The sequence below is a fragment of the Felis catus genome, chromosome A1, assembly GCF_018350175.1.
Source record: "Felis catus isolate Fca126 chromosome A1, F.catus_Fca126_mat1.0, whole genome shotgun sequence".
NCBI classification, from domain to species: Eukaryota; Metazoa; Chordata; class Mammalia; order Carnivora; family Felidae; genus Felis; species Felis catus.
The window spans coordinates 209,900,530-209,917,997 of record NC_058368.1 but is presented as its reverse complement, the minus strand read 5'-3'; the positions used below and the strand labels follow the sequence as shown (position 1 = coordinate 209,917,997).

The window sequence follows — 17,468 nt, the reverse complement described above, 5'->3', positions numbered from 1 at the left end:
CAATCAATACATTATTCGTGGGAGTGTAAATTGAAAATCTTCTACTAAGAATAATGTGATCATATCAATTACCAATGTACATATGCTCTTATCCAGCAAGTCCTCTTCTAGAATTGTATTCGACCAATTGATTGCACATGCGTAAGGTGACATATATACAGTATTCACTGCAGCACTGTTTATAGTGGCAAAAGATTGAAAACCATCTAAATGTCCATTATCAAGAAACTCGTATAAATTATGATAGATCTCATTAGAATATAACCTCTGTGAGGGAAAGAATTTTTGTTTGTTTTTTCACTATATATCACAGCTTAGAAAAGTACTTCATGTTTTCAATAAATATTTGTTGAATATATCCATACAATAGAATTCTAAGAAGCAAAAGAGAATGAAGAATTTTTTTTTTTAATATAGGTATAGAGGGCACCTGGGTGGCTCAGTCCTTGATGTGTCTGACTCTTGATTTCAGCTCAGGTCATGATCTCATGGTTAATGAGTTCAAGCCCCACCTTGGGCACTGAACTGACAGCATGGAGCCTGCTTGGGATTCTCTCTCTCCCTCTATCTTTGCTCCTCCCACGTGTGAGCACATGCTCCTTCTCTTACTCTGTCTCTCAAAATAAATAAACAAATGTTAACAGATATATAAAATAAATAAATACACATAGGTATGGAATTATGTCCAAAATATATTAGTAAGGCAAAAATAGGAATATGAAAAACAATGTGTATTATATACTATTTTGTGTGTGTGTGTGTACAATACATACATTTGCTTATATATGCATAAATACTTCTATTTTTGAATAGTAAATCTTTTCCTCACTTACCATATTTTCAGCAATTTTACTAAGGTATAACGGCTATTTAATAATAAACATACTGGACGGAGCGCCTGGCTGGCTCGGTTGGTAGAACATGCGGATTCTTGATCTCAGAGTTGTGAGTTCAAGCTCCACATTGGGGGTAGAGTTTACTTAAAAAATAAGTTAAATTAAAAAAAATAATAAGTATAGGTATAAATAAACATCTCTATAAGGATACAAAAGAAACTAAAGACATTGCCTCTAGAGAGGGAAATGAGCACTTAAGGCTGGAATTAGGTATGAGTAATGAAACTTTTTATAATAAAACATTTTATGTCTTTTTTTTTTAATTTTTAAAAAAAAAATTTTTTTTGACGTTTATTTTTGAGACAGAGACACAGCATGAACAGGGGAGGGGCAGAGAGAGAGAGAGAGAGAGAGACACAGAATCGGAAGCAGGCTCCAGGCTCTGAGCCATCAGCCCAGAGCCCGACACGGGGCTCGAACTCACGGACTGCGAGATCGTGACCTGAGCTGAAGTCGGACGCTTAACCGACTGAGCCACCCAGGCGCCCCACATTTTATGTCTTTAAATTTTCAACTATGTGAATGTGCTAACCATTCAAAAGATAAATAAATAAAATTGAAGATATTAAGAAATAAGAGTAGTTCACTATCTTGATTGTGGTGATGGTTTCATGGGTATACACATATGTCAAAATGTATCCAATTGTATATTTTTAATAAGTTTATTGTATATCAATTATACCTCAGTAAAGCTTCTAAAAAGTGGTAAATGAGAAAGAGATTGACTATTCAATAAATGGTTTTGAAACATTTAGCTATCATCGTAGGAGAACAAATTAAAAAGTTAGATCCTTATAGGGGCTCCTGGGTGGCTCAGTCAGTTAAGCGTCCGACTTTGGCTCAGGTCATTGATCTTGTGGTTTGTGAGTTTGAGCTTTGCACCAAGCCCTGCATCAAGCTCTGTGCTGACAGCTCAGAGCTTGGAACCTGCTTCAGATTCTCTGTCTCCCTCTGTCTCTCTGCCTTACCCCCGCTCACGCTCTCTGTCTTTCAAAAATGAATAAAAACGTCAAAAATTTTTTTGAAAAAGTTAGATCCTTGTATCTGTCAACCTTAAAAGTAAAACAGCCAGTTATTTTTACCAGCAAAATGGATTTATTTGGGCATAGCAGAGGAATTGCAATACAAGACTTATAGGCCATGGCAAACCATATGTGAGTCTAGAGGTCAAAAGAGAAGAAAGTTATGTTAGAGAGAAAAGGAGGACATTGGGAGAGGCTGCTTTGGATGAAAGTCCATTGGGAAAAAAGAGATAGTCCAGGTGGTGACAGTTTCTTGTTGGCTAAGTTGTGGTATTTTCTTATTGGCCAAACTTGTTACCAGGCAAGGAGAAATTTCTTCTCCCTCCTGCTGGAGCAGGAAAGTAGGCCTCTTCCTGTTGGGGTCTGCAATTGGCAACAAGTTGCAGGGCATGAGAGTTCCCTCCTCCAACCTCCCTACTCCATTTTCAGTGAGGTTTCCCTTTATTCAGTTTCACACATCACAACAGACATAAAAACGAATTCCAATTGGATTGAAGTGCTAGATGAAAAACAAAACAAAACCCTATAAAAATGTTGGAAGAAGGGGTGCCTGGGTGGCTCAGTCAGTTGAGCGAGCATTGGACTATTGATCTCAGCTCAGGTTCGAGCCCACGTTGGGCTCTGCATTGACAGTGCTGAGCTTGCTTGGGATTCTCTCTGCCTCTCTCTATCCTTTGCTTGCTCTCTCAGTCTCTTTCAAAATAAATAAATAATCTTTTAAGAAAATGTTGGAGAGTACAATACTTTTATAACTTTGGAGTGGGGAAAGTGTCTCCAAGAAATACTCAAAACCTAGAAAAACCTCAAAAGCCGTGGAGACAGAAGTAACAATAGCAGACTTCACTACCTAAAGTGAAGGACTCTTGATTTCAGTCAGGTCATGATCGAGCCCCCCATCGGGCTCCATGCTCAGTGTGGAGCCCGCTTAAGATTCTGTCTCTCTCCTTCTCCCTCTGCCCCTCCCTCCAAACCCCCCCCCCACATGCATTCTCTCCATATATATGACACAAAAATGAAAAATAAATAAAAATAAAATCTCAGATGAGAAAAGACACTGTGAACGAAGATACTGTCATTGGTCAAATCCCCAAGATAACCAGTAGCATATGATCACACCATCTTTAAGAGTTGTGTGGTGATGGGGCGCCTGGGTGGCGCAGTCGGTTAAGCATCCGACTTCAGCCAGGTCACGATCTCGCACTCCGTGAGTTCGAGCCCCGCGTTGGGCTCTGGGCTGATGGCTCAGAGCCTGGAGCCTGTTTCTGATTCTGTGTCTCCCTCTCTCTCTGCCCCTCCCCCGTTCATGCTCTGTCTCTCTCTGTCCCAAAAATAAATAAACGTTGAAAAAAAAATTAAAAAAAAAAAAAAAGAGTTGTGTGGTGCTGAGAAGTGGGAAGTATATGCAAGGAATGCACCACACAGATCCAGACACCAGAGATTCTCCACTTTTCTGCACCATTGTCCCCTTTGGCGGTCTCATAAAGTCCCTCCTCAAAATAAAATAAAAAAAAATAAGTACATAAAATAAAAACCAAAAAAATTACAAAGGGAACCAATTATATTGAAATACAATTGCATATATTTGTGCTTCATTACTAACAGTAAAAAAGATGTAGCATCAGGTCTAATAACTACACAATTTTGAAGTGAGGAGCATAGATGTCTGCAGCTTCTACATCATACCCTGCCAAAATCTCTGGTCGGTGGGCAACACTAATTAGCTGGAAATGTATAACAGCAAGCATAATTCCAAAATAGTCCTTTGGGAAAGCAACCTTAAAATTATTTGCATGACATAATTATTTCCAAAGGCAAGTGTCTATAATCCTGGAGAGATTTAGAATTAAATTCAGAGACAATGGAAATCGAACCCATGAAACTCTATACTTGTGTTAAGTTTTAAAAGAACCTGTGACTATGTGATGGGTTAAGTACTTGTAATATTTAAGGTAATTTGGTATATTAGATAGTACTTCTGCTTTCTCCTCCCTTACCTTACTGTCTCTCTTCCAATTCCTCCATATATTTTCCATTTCTAGACATTGGAGAGCCCACAGGAACAGTCCTTGATTATCTTTTCTCTAGCTACACTCACCCCCTCGTAGACAACATCCATTCCTTTACTGCTGAAATAGCTTCAGACCCTATCTAGATGTTGATAACACCAAATTTAATCTCAAACCAGGCCTTTCCCCTGAATTCCTTCTTTTTTATCTAATAGCCCATTCAACATCTCCATTTGATTATCTGAAGTTTTGATATCTTGCCCTGACCACACCCCACACAAATCTGTTCTGGATCATTCCCCCCAATCAGTACATTACAACTACAGTCGTCCAATTTCTCAGGCCAAAAACCTTGGTGTCATCCTTTTTGAGCCAATAAATGCTTATACAAATTTGGCTAACAATATGAGGGAGCATAATAGAGATTCATTTAGATATAACTCTAGCCTTTGTAATAGTGTTAGGTGTACTAGCATGTATAATGTTAAATAAAATAACCTCAACTATTTAATTTTTAGTTATTCCATTCCATTTCAGTTATGAATCTTCTTGTCTTCACGTACTCTCACGCACTCCCTGGGCATGCTTATGCCGCACTGCAGCTCTTAATTCCATGTGTCTGACAAGTTCCAAATGGAATTCTAGCTTTCACTCTCTTGGATGCCATTGCCGCCTAGACATCTCCATCTGGAGATCTGAGAGGATCCAGAACAGGACTCTTCATTCACTTACACCTAACCTGAACCTTAGGCTCTCCACTCCATTTCAATTAAACTTGATTTACCTGGTTGTTCAATCCTAAAACCTTAGCTCCATCCTTCACTACTCTCTTTCTTTCATACCTTTGTCCAAATTGTCATTAAATCCTGACAGTTTTTCTTTCAAAATACAACCCCAAAAGGGCCACTTCTCACCACGTCTCTGTTAGTGACCTTAATCTAAGCCACCATCATTTCTCACTGGACTATTCCAGTAGCTTTCTAACTAGTCTCCATACAGCTAACCATTCTCCATGCAGCAACCAGTGTTAGCCTTTTAAAAGGCCATCACTCTTCTTCATGGAGCTAAGCCCTAAAATGCCTTCCTATCCACTCACAGTGAGGTCCAAAGCCCTTTCCAGAAGCAGCGAGCATTTATTTGTGTAGGGTCTGTCTCCTCCCAACCGGAATGTAAAGCTCCATGAGAGTGAAAACCTTCTCTCTTTTTTTTCATGACTTTCCAGGGCTGGGCACAGAGCAGGGACTCAATATTTGTTGCATGAAGAGTGAACAAATGGGAGTGAAAATTGAGAGTGTGAAGCAGTGTAGAAAGGCAACACTAACAACTTTATATATTTTACTCTTTTGTGAAGAGAAGATATTTTTGAAGACTCAAGTCTTCAAAAATTTTAAAAGGAAAATATTTACTTATATGTGTCAACATTTACTTAAATGTGTCAAGGGCACCTTGGTGGCTCAGTTGGTTAAGCCCTCAGTGCAGAGTCTGCTTAGAATTCTCTCTCTCTCTTTTCTCTCTCTGCCCCTCCCCCTGCTCTCTTTCTCTCTCAAAACAAATATGTAAACACTTTTTAAATATAAAGACTGAAGGGGCACTAGAATAAGGGAAAAATTTGTAGGGCCCATGCTGGTGGAGCTGAGGAATCTGAAAATCTTAAGTCAACATCAAGAGAAAGATCAGAAGAGAGCCTTCCTCTAGTCTACACTCCCTTTATAATGAGAATCAAAATCCCAGCTTTGGCCATAGCCTGTCTCATTCCTTTTGAAGATTATCTGTGCCCTTGTCCATTCTCTCATTTGTTCTTTTCCTCTTTCTCACCCTAATCACACAAATCACATCATGCAGTCAATGTGCATTTTTAAACCTCCAGGCAGCTCTCATCAACTCAAGACTTGTCTATAGGAAGGATCTCCTTCCATAAAGCCCAATATCTCAAAGCCTGAAATCTCATCAAGAAGACCCAAGAAAACAGCTCTAAAAGGTCAGCAAGGAAGCAATGAATTGGGCGGGACACCTGGGTGGCTCAGTTGGTTAAGCCTCTGACTTCAGCTCAGGTCGTGATCTCACAGTGTGTGACTTTGAGCCCTGCATCAGGCTCTCAGCTCTCAGTATGGAGCCTGGAGCCTGGAGCCTGCTTCAGATCCTCTGTCCCCCTCCCCTCCCTCTCTGCCCCTCCCACTCATTCTCTCTCTCTCTCTCAAAAAAAAAAAAAAAAAAAAAAAGCAGTCTTCAAAGATCTGATGATGAAATTGCTATGTTAAAATTCTAATTACCAGGCATACCTTCTTTAAAAAAAGAAGAAGTTGGGAAAACCAGATATTCCTGGTAGATAAAAGGAATGCCAGAGGGGTAGCTCCAAGATTGACAGGATTGCCTCCTGGAATAGGGCCAGTCCCAGGAGGAGTAAGATTTGCTAGTGCTGGACCATAGTGATGAGATTATAGTGAAAAGTACAAAGGGTAGTCAACCTAGGGTAAACATGCCTCCCTTCCTTAATCCCATCTCCACACACTTTAACCCATGAGACTAGGCTTAGACTGGGACCACATTTTAATCACTAAACTGTTCTAGAACAAGAGGCTTCATGGCTTCAATGTCCTGGAAGAATTTGAAAATGGAACTAAAATTCTGAGTCCTATTGGATTTGGTGGAGGAAAGATGCAAGTATAAGCAGCACTAGAGGAGGGAGGACTCCACCTACTGCCATGTCAAGGCCATGAGGAGTGAGTTCTGTCTTAAACATCACATGGGAAAAACATAGCAGACACCTTAAAAGGGATTCCAACAGATTACCTAATAAAATCATTCATTTTCTCTACATCTGGTGAAAGCTGCTCTTTTTCTAATCTTTTTTTTTTTGAAGCTTATTTATTTTTGAGAGAGAGCACGCATGTGCACATGTGCGTGAGTGGGGGAGGGGCAGAAAGAGAGAGAATCCCAAGCAGGCTCCATGCTGTCAGTGCAGAGCCTGACTCAGGGCTCCAACTCACAAACCATGAGATCTTGACCTGAGCCAAAACCAAGAGTCAGATGCTTGAACCACCCAGGCACCCCTCTAATCTTTTCTGTCTGCCTTGTAAATGTTAGCAACTACTATTTCTTGGTGAATCTATTGTCACTGAGACAGACCTTCCTCTAATGGAATAGAAGAAAACCAAGATTTTAACAAGAATGTGGATTGGGGTGAGGGTGGAGGGTGAGAAGCCATTGTTTCTGGTGATGGAGATCCTGGAATATGGAAGAGTGTTGGCCACCAGGGAGTAACTCCCACAGGGTCTTGTTATGGTTGGGTATATTCTTTTTGGCTCATGAAGATTGCGTAGTTCTTGGAAGGTTTTAGGGACTGATTTTGTTGTTGGTGGTGTTACTGCTTGCTATGCCAGATTCTAGAAAGAAAAAAAAAAAGACTAGGATTCTGCAAAGTGCATTAGTACAAAGTTACCTTTGATATTGAACATTGCACCTAAAGACTTTCTCAACCTAAGACATGCTCTGAGTGCATCGTCAAGAACACAAGGTATACACGTTGTTTCTACTTTCTTCCCACTTTTCTGCTTGTCCAAAACATGGTATACCATATCTCTTTGGTCTTTTCTCCATCCGTTAGCCATGCATGGAACACCCATGTAAGGTCCTTGCTCATGCCCCCCACACCACTCCATGTCTTTCACCTAGACACCTCCATTCCTCCATCTAGAATGACTCTCCTAAGATATTCTTAACTGTGGAAAAAAACTTCCTCATCTTTAGAGTTCCTTGTAAAATACTGTCTCTTCCATGAAACTCTTTTTCCCCACAACTGGAATTAATCTCTCTCATGTCTACAGAAATTTATTTTTAATCTTTTCAGGTTTTATTTTGTCATCTATTTCATTGTGCATTTATTTTCCCCACTGTGTTGTAACCTCCTTGAGGACTGCAGCCATTTTGCCCCTTTCTGTATATTCCACTTTCCCTCCAGCGCCTTTAAACATGGTGGGAATTTGTAGAATTCTGAGGGCAGTATTTTCATTGGGAGTGTAAGTTCCAGCAACAAGAATTATGTGGCCTTTAAGTGCCTAAACTTTGAATGCAAGTGGCCTGGGGTGGAATCCCAGTCCAACCACTTAACCAGCTTGTGACTTTGGCTGGTTGCTAATTCTCTCTGAACCTCGATTCCTTCATTTTTAAAGTGGGAATAATAACAGTAACAATAGAGTGGTTGTGACAAGCAAATGAGGCAAATGTAAAGCACGTGGCACAGTGCCCAGCACATAGAAAAGACTCAACTAATGGTAGCTGTTTTTATTAGTAGTCGTATTACCACTAGCATGAAACCTTTGTGCAGAAACCAATATTCTCATCTTATGTTAATCTATTTAAATTTTTTTTTAATGTTTATTTATTTTTGAGAGAGACAGAGCACGACAGGAGAGGGGCAGAGAGAGGGACACACAGAATCCGAAGCAGGCTCCAGGCTCTGAGCTGTCAGCACAGAGCCCGATGCAGGGCTCAAACTCACGAACTGTGAGATCATGACCTGAGCTGAAGTAGGGCACCCGACTGACTGAGCCACCCAGGCGCCCCTGTTAATCTATTTAAATAAATTGGGAGGAAATGGGGAGGAGAGAGGAGATTTTGCCAGCCAGCCCTGCCAATTCCAAGGACTCCTCCATAAACAGCAAGGACTCCTCTATAAAGAAAAATCATTTTATAACAGTGCTGTCCAGTAGAAATACAATGTGAGTCCCATATGTAATTTAAAATGTTCTACTAGTCACATTAAAAGAAGCAAAAAAAAACAGATAAATTGATTTTAATATATTTTAATATATTTTATTTAACCCAATACCTAAAATATTATTATAGCATAAATCAATATAAATATTTATTAATGAGAACTTTTAACATTTTTTGGATCAAGTTTTCAAAGCTCAATGTGTACTTTACCCTTGCAGCACATCTCAGTTTGCATGAGCCTCATTCAAGTGCTCAATAGCTATATGTCTCTGGTGGCTACCATACTGGAAAACTCAGATTTATAACACTGGATTTTAAAACATTGGTCTTACTAGTGAGTCATATCACACAAGGCTTTCACTGAATGTAATTGGTATAACAGGACAATATGCTTTTCTGGAAATGCTTAGAGCTAAGAGTGAACACTGGGTTCTGGTCTTGACTTTGACATTCACCTGGTTGATTTGGGCAAACCATTCATTTTGCTGTCCTTTATTTCTCACATCTGTCCTGGGGCTTAGCTGGGTCACAAGGCCATAAAAAATGTGACCAGTCCCTCAGTCAGTTCAATCTCATCACCACCAAAACCCCTAGACCTAAGCCTGAGACCTGAAACACATACACCTACACATCTTACCTATGGTGGAATTTACTAGATCAAGTCAGCCTCTATAAAATTTATTAACTGAGGCATTACTAAAACTTGGGTTCTTAGAGCTTACTTTATGCCTTTTGTCTTTTCCTCAGAGTTTAGGCCTGCTTATCAGAGTGTTATTCTTAGAATTTGAGTAACACCTGATTTAGTTGTTTACATATCTTGCCCTGGGAACCAACTCAGGGTCCAGATGCTGGCAGCGAGCACAAGGAAAGGGGAGGGAAAGCAAGAGGAAGGGCCAATCTAGTGGCTCTGGCAACCCCACATTAGGCTTATTCTTGATGTGCCACACTGCTGTTGGTTTCATGGTTGAGATTTTACTTGAACAAAGGGTTAAAAAAAAGTTTGAAACCCAGCTCTCCTCTTGCCTTTCATGTGGAGGGGAGGACTACAATATTTGCCCAAGGTTTCACAGCCCAACCCCAGTTTTAGTGTATTTTTCACCAATGCCATATTATCTCCCCTAGTTTCACCTGTTGATGTTAAGAGTTTTTGGTTGTTTTTTTTTTTTTTTTCTTCTTTTTTGGAAGAACTTAGTGGATTTATGCCGTTCTCATAGAAACACCTTTTCACAACTGAGGCCTGTTGACAGGAATGAACTGGTCACCCTGAGTTCATTTTACTTCAGCAGCTGTGATCTTGGGAGGGGAAGCAGCTGGGCAAGGAAGGAGGCTTGCCTTTGCCTCTTCTGTGACCCACAGGTGAATAGAAGTCACCAGGTGACAGCAGTTCCCTGCCCAGCCGAGAAAAATGCGATCCATGAGCATTCCGGTGGCTTTCCTCCCTAGTCTTTCTACTCAGAATCAATCCATAAACACAGCATTAGCAGAAGACAGATATTCACTCAGGCGCACAGCACCAATCTTGAATGTATGTTTTAAAGCATAAAATAACCTTATTCTGACCTTACCCCAGATTGCCAGAACAGCATCCAATGACCAAAAATGATTTCAGCAGCTAAGGTTGATTTGTGTTCAAGGCCCAGACAGTTTCCACCATTCACCCTGTTTTCTCAACTCAAAGCTGCATTTTCTCTTGCTTAAAAAATTTGCATATTTTCTCAGTGCCTGTTTCTGACTCACAATAAACAATGCCCAGACCTCCTGCCAAAAAAATGTCCAAATGCGAAATAGTTGCTATAATAGTCGTTTTTGTGATGGCAACTTTGAGCTGTGTGCTTTTAAATTATAATTACTTTTTTTTTCCTTACAAAAGATGTGTATCTGTCTTGGTTGCTGTAATTATGATTCTATACCAGCAAACAGTTATAAAAGATTCATGTCATCACTGTGCTTCATAAAACCCGTGCCCTTCAATAAGCTTCCTTTGGCGACTGTTTGTGTGTTTGTGTTTAATTTGTGGCAGAGAAATCTAATGAGAAGCCATTAATCATTGAGTGCATATAAAAATCTGTGTCTTCAAATAGGCAGAAGTGGATAAGGCAAGCCCATTATTGGCATGACATGATTTAGAATCACAGAATCTTAGTAGGGAAAGCAACTTGAGAAAAATAATGTAGTCCAACCTCATCTTACAGATGGCATTCAAAATTGCGAGGGGAGTAACATGTGGCTTAGTGATTGAAGACACAATGGGAACACGAATGGGGGACCAAGTTCTAATCCTGAACCTGGCCCTAAAGAACAATGGCGCAAACCAACCTGACTTCCTCATGCATCCTTGTTTTCAAGGATGATGGATGGAATCCATGGTTTGCTGAGGTGCCTCAGGGGCCTACCTAAGGAGGAGAAAAGAGGGACACAAAGATAGACCATGACACCCACCTCCTACCCATTCAATTAGAGCAGTTCTACTTGAATCTGGTAATGATTTAAAAGGGAATTCATTGGCTTTGTTCCCCCACTTTTTAAAGTTTAATGTTTACTGATGTCCTTTCTCCAAGTCTTAGGATTGGAGTGAATTGATGAAATCTCTTATCTGCGGCTTGCTGTGTCCCTTTTTTCATGCAGCAACTCTTCACTGAGCACCTTCTGTGCTGGTTACTGAGTATGCAGTGGTTATAAACACAGGCTCTGCACTCAAAGAGCCCACAGTCTGTTGCAGAAGAGAGTGGTGATCACTCTGGAGAGTTAAGCCCAGGGAGCCCTGGGAACAGACAGGAGGGGCAATCAACCTGTCAGAGATTGGAGGAGGAAGAAAGGGTAGGCCTTCCTTTTAATGTTCTTTACTTTCTTTTCTGTCTTTAATAAAAGCTACCAGGAACTTCTTTTAGAAAAAGATGAGAAACTAAAGATTTTTTTTTAATACTTTATCTATTTTTAAAAAAATAGGCTCCTTACCCATCATGGAGCTTAAACTCACAACCCCAAGATCAAGAGTCGCATGCTCTACCCACTGAGCCAGCTAGGCACCCCAAGAAACTAAAGTTCTCAGAAAATTGTTACAAACTCTTGTCACTCGCTGACTGTAACCCTAAGCAAACTGCATAATCTGTATGAAACTCCACACCAATATCTGGATATACAAGACTAGTAATAATAGACTGTACCTCAAAGCATTGTCACAAAAATTAAATTAGATGATGTATGAAACAGCACTTATAAAACCATAAAGCACCATAAAAATGTTGACTGTTATTGTTGCTAGCACTTGGCTGAAGGCTTTAATTCCAATTAACCTACATGATCTTTCTCCACTAAACCAAGATTCTGGTCCTTCAGAGATTTGGCTCATGGTGAGCAACTGGGGAAAATGCCATTTCACAATATGTCACAATTAATAGCAATAACACTTTTGAAATCTTCACTAAAAGCAGATCGTCTTGAGTTTTAGTACAAAGAAAATGTGTTCGATTTCTTTCAACCACCATTATATCCAACTCTTGGCTAACTTATGATCAAATGGTTGGCATAACTTCTCACTGTTTGTGGGTCTATTTAGAGGGTTCCTCGTGTTCTTCCTTCCTTTTATGTTGGGGTTCTCCAGACCTCTGCCCTTGCTCAAACCCCACCAAAGGTCAAAACATCAGAATATATTAAAGATAACTAAAACAAGTGAAGTGGGCAGGCCAGTGAAGGGGGAGTACATACCTCACCTGATGCAGGAGGTCTCGCTCAATGCCAGCCTTCCCTTGAAGGGCCTTGGTATCATGAGATCGTCTGTATTTTTCAATGGAATCTAATTTTTTTTTTGATGTGGGTGTGAATTATCCCAGTTTGTAAATGCTCCACCTTTTCTCCACTTCCTAACTCAAGTCTTTTTCACTTAAAGGATTTGGATCAACTCAAAATTTAAAATCACTCTTGTGCTTAAATCCTGTGCCTCCCTCTTGCCTAGGAATAGAGTTCAAGTTCTTTAATTTGACATCTTGGACCTTCTGGACATGCAATGTCCAGACCACTAGCCAGGCACAGCTCCTTCAAGAAGCTCTCAGTCTCTTTGGGAGAACCTGGTAGAAACAGGTCCTAGCACAGAATTCCCAAAGCTGCCTGTGGGGTTCTCCCCTTGCCCACTGCATAAGGATTGCAGACATGTGTGTTGGTGGACTCCTTGAGGAAAGGGACTGGTGTTTGGAGTACAATATTTGCTCAAGATTTGCTGAATGAATGAATGAATGAATGAATATGATAAAGGTTAATTATAAGCCACCCCTAGAGTTGGGTTTTTCAGGCTTCATCTGGGTTTAAAATACATCCAGTTAGGGGTGCCTGGGTGGCTCAGTCAGTTAATCATCTTGACTCTTGATTTCGGCTCAGGTCATGATGTCACAGTTCGTGGGTTCAAGCCCCACATCAGGCTCCATGCTGACAGCACATAGCCTGCTCGGGATTCTCTCTCTCTCCCATTCTCTCTCTGCCCCTCCCATGTTCTTCCTGTCTCTGTCTCTCTCTCTCAAAAATAAATAAAATAAACTTTAAAAAATTTCTTTAAAAATAATATTCAAGTAACCACACTTCACACCAGTTTTTTTGTGTGTGTGTTTTGCTTTTTACATCCAAACCTAAGAAAGAAAAAAATTCAAGACAAAACAAAAGACCAAATACCAGTTCTACCTCTACTGTTACTATATCTCTGGTATTTCTACCAGGGTTAAATCAGGTCCCATTCATTGTCTTAACATTCTAGAATTTCCAAATTGTAGGAGAACTGACACTCCTTATGAGGATCCTTAAAACATAAGCTATTTGAATAAAGGATGATAAAATCTCTTATGAAACATGAAATTAAAAATAAAAGTGGAGGGGCGCCCGGGTGGGTGGGTTGGTTAAGCGGCCGACTTCGGCTCAGGTCGTGATCTCGCGGTTTGTGGGTTCGAGCCCCACGTCAGCTGGGGTTGACAGTTCAGAGACTGGAGTCTGCTTCAGATTGTGTCTCCCTCTCTCTCTGCCCCTCCCCTGCTCACGCTCTGTCTCTCTCTGTCTTTCAATAATAAATAAACGTTAAAAAAAATAAAATAAATAAATAGAAGTGGAAAACATTAAAAGATTTTCTAATCCATTTCCTTTTCCAAATTCCAGAATGTCCTTTCCTTGAGTGCTGAAATTTAACCGTTCTGTACTATGTTACAGCACTTACTTGTTAGTCATGATCCTTCATACATCAAACTAATGAATGGAAACAGTCCATTTAAGAATAAGTTAGATTTGGTGGTCGTTACGGTGACATTTTTCTCAAAAAAAAAAAATAATAATAATAATACGTATAACATACTTTGTTAATCGTACGTTCAAAGAGGATTCCTGGAAGATTTTTCAAAAGGAGTGGTGTTGCTACATGTGGTTTGTTTGTTTGTTTGTTTGTTTTTCACTCTGGAATACCAAAACTAATATGATTCCCTGGTTCTGTGTCTCCTACCCAGAGTAGCTTTAAACGAAATCTGGCTTATAGAGGTTTATTCATAACTTCTTGATCTTTCACTTATTGCATATTTCTATGAAGGAAAAAGCTGTTTTAACACTTAAGGGTCTTATTTATGACATATGGGAAAAGGTAGAAATATGTGCCGAGGAGACCCAAGTTGCCCCAAGGGCATTAGTGCTGCAGATTTCCCAAAGAGAAAGTGGGACTTAAAAGAAGCAATTCTCAATATTTCCCCCAGACTTAAAACCTTGTAATTCAGATGAACTCTGAACTGAGACTCTTTGCATCTCATTTTCTCATTAGGTTTTATTACAGCCAACAAAACTTTCAGTGGTGAATTACTTCCTTCTCAGGGGTATACCAGACTCCCATCATGTCTGCACAAACTAAAATAATGAAATGGTTTATAACCAAGCCTTAGGAAAAAAAAAAAAAGAAAAAAAAAAAGAAAAAAAAAGAAAAAAAAAAAAGAAAGAAGGGCAGTAGGGCCTTCTTATCTATGCTAACCTAAGTGTGGTTTTTCTAGTCCTTTTACTTGCCTATTGAAAAAACAGAATTAAAAAATGGAAATGCCACTTGGCTTGAAGCACCATTTAAAATCATTTAAAGATTTCTCTTTTAAGTTCCCTTAAAAGACAAGTCACTTCCGCAAGAAATATGGACAAATTAGTCTTAAACCCATGGCTCAGATAGGACTTAAGGTAGTAAATACATGCTTTCAAATGTGGTCATGGGGTTAAGAAATGATGTCTGCTCCACGCACCTAGGTCGGAAGCGCCAGCATAAAAACAAATACTTTTGTTTTAACACAGAAGGTTGAAAAGCATTTTGTTTCATACTTTTATGTTACGTTCTGCATTTATAAGAGCTATTTCGTGTTTACTATGTATCAAGCATAGGACTGGTTCTTGCCCTCAAAGAACTTATAATTCAGTTGAGAAGCCAAAGCTTAACATGATTTTAAAAAGAAAGGATTAGCAGAAAACAGAGTGTAATTAAGTGTTAAACAATGTGGTACAGATGCTAAGTGACCTAGGAGATCAGAGGAAGAGAAAAATGGCTGTGGGCTGGGACTGTCAAGAGTATATATTTTCCATAAACTCTTAAAATTATGCCACGTTTAAAAGTTGTTATGATTGCTGCTCATTTGTAATTTTAAATCATTTGCATGATTCACCATTGCTTTCCAACCAGTAGCTGCTCGAAAGGGCTTAAAAGAAACAGTTGATGTTGGCAGGAGACGTATCTTTAGCAAATCTCCTGGATTTGCCAATGAGGGAAAAACATACCTTCCTGTTGGATAACAGACACAAGAACTAGGCAGATCTTGCATGGAGAATATGCGATTTAATGAGCAGGAATACAGAACTCTGGCTGCAATTTTTGGTATGCATTTTTGTCTCTATTAAACTTTTTTTCTTCATGCTAAACAACTTCTAAGTTTTGGAGCTGAGTCGAGCTTTTTCCTTGTTTAGATCTATTTTCACAATATATTTTTCTTTCTAAGAAAAGTGAACTAAAACTGCAATGAGAATTTTCTAATTCCTAAAAATAATGGCACTTGCGGGGACGGGGGTGGGGGGAGTGGGGGGAGTGGGGACAGTGGGGGGGTGGGGGGGCAAGGAGGATATTTAGCTTCCTTTAAAATTGAAGCATCAATATGCACAGGAACTTATCTTTTGAAATCACAAACCTTCAAGTGTGCATTTACACTCTTGGTCCTAAAATGCTTTTTACTTTATAGTTCAGAAAAGATCCTGGTCTCTGTGCGTTGCTTTTTCAGTCTTTGCAATGCAAAGTTGGAGCTAAATTAGATTTGTTATAACAGAATTTAAACTGCTAACATAGAGGCGTGTCTCATCTTGTGTTTTGAGTAACTTTAGGCAACTTTAGAGAATAGTAGCAAGCACTTTTTCCCCTCCATACTTGTTGCGTTCTGGGTCTTCCCAAGAAATGTCAGTTATTTCCCCCAATTCTGAAAAGAGGGACTCTTTCATAACAGTGTACAACCAGGCAAAAGAGCACTCTCGTGTTTCCTTCAGGGGGAGGAAACCTGTAATAATGCGAGATAATTAAATTTCGTCTTAGAAGAGTCTTCTTTGAAACGTTCTAATCAAGACTTCCAGCTTTCTGAGTGTGTGTGAGCTTTATTTTGCAATTCTTCCTGGTCCCGGTTCTGCATTCCTAATGAAAGTGAACTGACAAAGCGTGAAAGTGGTCTAAGGAGCAAAACAGAGCCAGCAAGCATGCTTCTGGTGAGCCAAGATTAATCAGTATTCCAGAAACCTCGGGTTTGCGCCCTCCTTCCCTGTGGTGTTTTCATTTTTCCCCACTCCCCCTGTCCCGGGCGCAGACTCCTCCCCTTTTCTTAAGTTGCCCCGATAGTAACTTGCAGTTTCAGAGCGCATGCATGCCGGGCTCGTGGCGTTCGTTACTCTTCCGTACCTGCTGCGGAATTCACCTTGTCATTGCCTGGGGTACCTTCCACCCGTTACAAAATCCGAAAAGGTAAGTCTGACGTCCTGTCTTGCCTCCGGGCTTCCCCTCTCCATGCACGTCTCCGCCGATGGATTTTGTTTCGCGAGCAGAGGAGCAGCGAGAGTGAAAAGCTAGCCATTTTGGTAGATAAAGTCCACGTTAGTAATTTAATGTAATGAGCGCATGGTGTCCGCTTATGCCGTGTCCGCTCTTAACTCGGAGTTGAGTCATTCAGGGTGGACTGGGGGTAGGTTGTGGTTCGGGAGCTAGAAAAGAATCAAGGCTGAGCTGGTCTGTTTAAAAGTGACTGGAAAGGGAACCAGAGACTAGTTTAAAAAAAAAAAAAAAAACTGGTCTCTCGTCTGTCCCCTTCCTCACTTCTCCCTAAACTTCTAATCTGCCGTGACGTCTTCAACAAGCCGTAGGTCTTATTATCACTGTCCCCAAGCTGCAATTTTATTTAAAAGTCAAAACTGTTAAGACAAGTCTCTTTTTCCACACTTGGATTTGCCAAAAGCTCCGGAGGAGTCTTTTGCTTTCCAGTTACCTCCCCCGCGGACGCACACGCTGGCTGTTGGCGTTGCCATATACACACGTCCACAGGCACCACTGATTTTTACTTGGATTGATCTCGGGAAAGATTGTGGATTACAAACCTTATACAACCGGAGGAATCCTTTGATTTTTTTTTTTTCAAAAGAACCGATTTCCACCCGGGAGAGATTGACTTAGATATTTGAATAGCCTAGGAGCGCTTTAAAGAAACTAGAAACCACACGCTGTAATGTTTGGAATGAAAATTGGATTCGCCTCATCTGTTCTAGAAATTCTAAAATTTTGAAATACCCAGAAGTCGGTGATGGTTTCCTCAGGA

The 17,468-nt window shown here is 40.2% G+C and overlaps 1 protein-coding gene across 1 annotated transcript in view; it reads left to right on the top strand.

Annotated features, from left to right (window-relative positions):
* Positions 1-16,457: 16,457 nt before the first annotated feature.
* The window catches only part of SLC1A3 (solute carrier family 1 member 3), a 79,714-nt gene continuing 78,703 nt past the window's right edge, over positions 16,458-17,468 (top strand). Inside the window, exon 1 of the mRNA XM_003981454.6 lies at positions 16,458-16,624. The gene's annotated coding sequence lies outside the window, so the exon portion shown is untranslated. The remainder of the gene's footprint in view (positions 16,625-17,468) is intronic.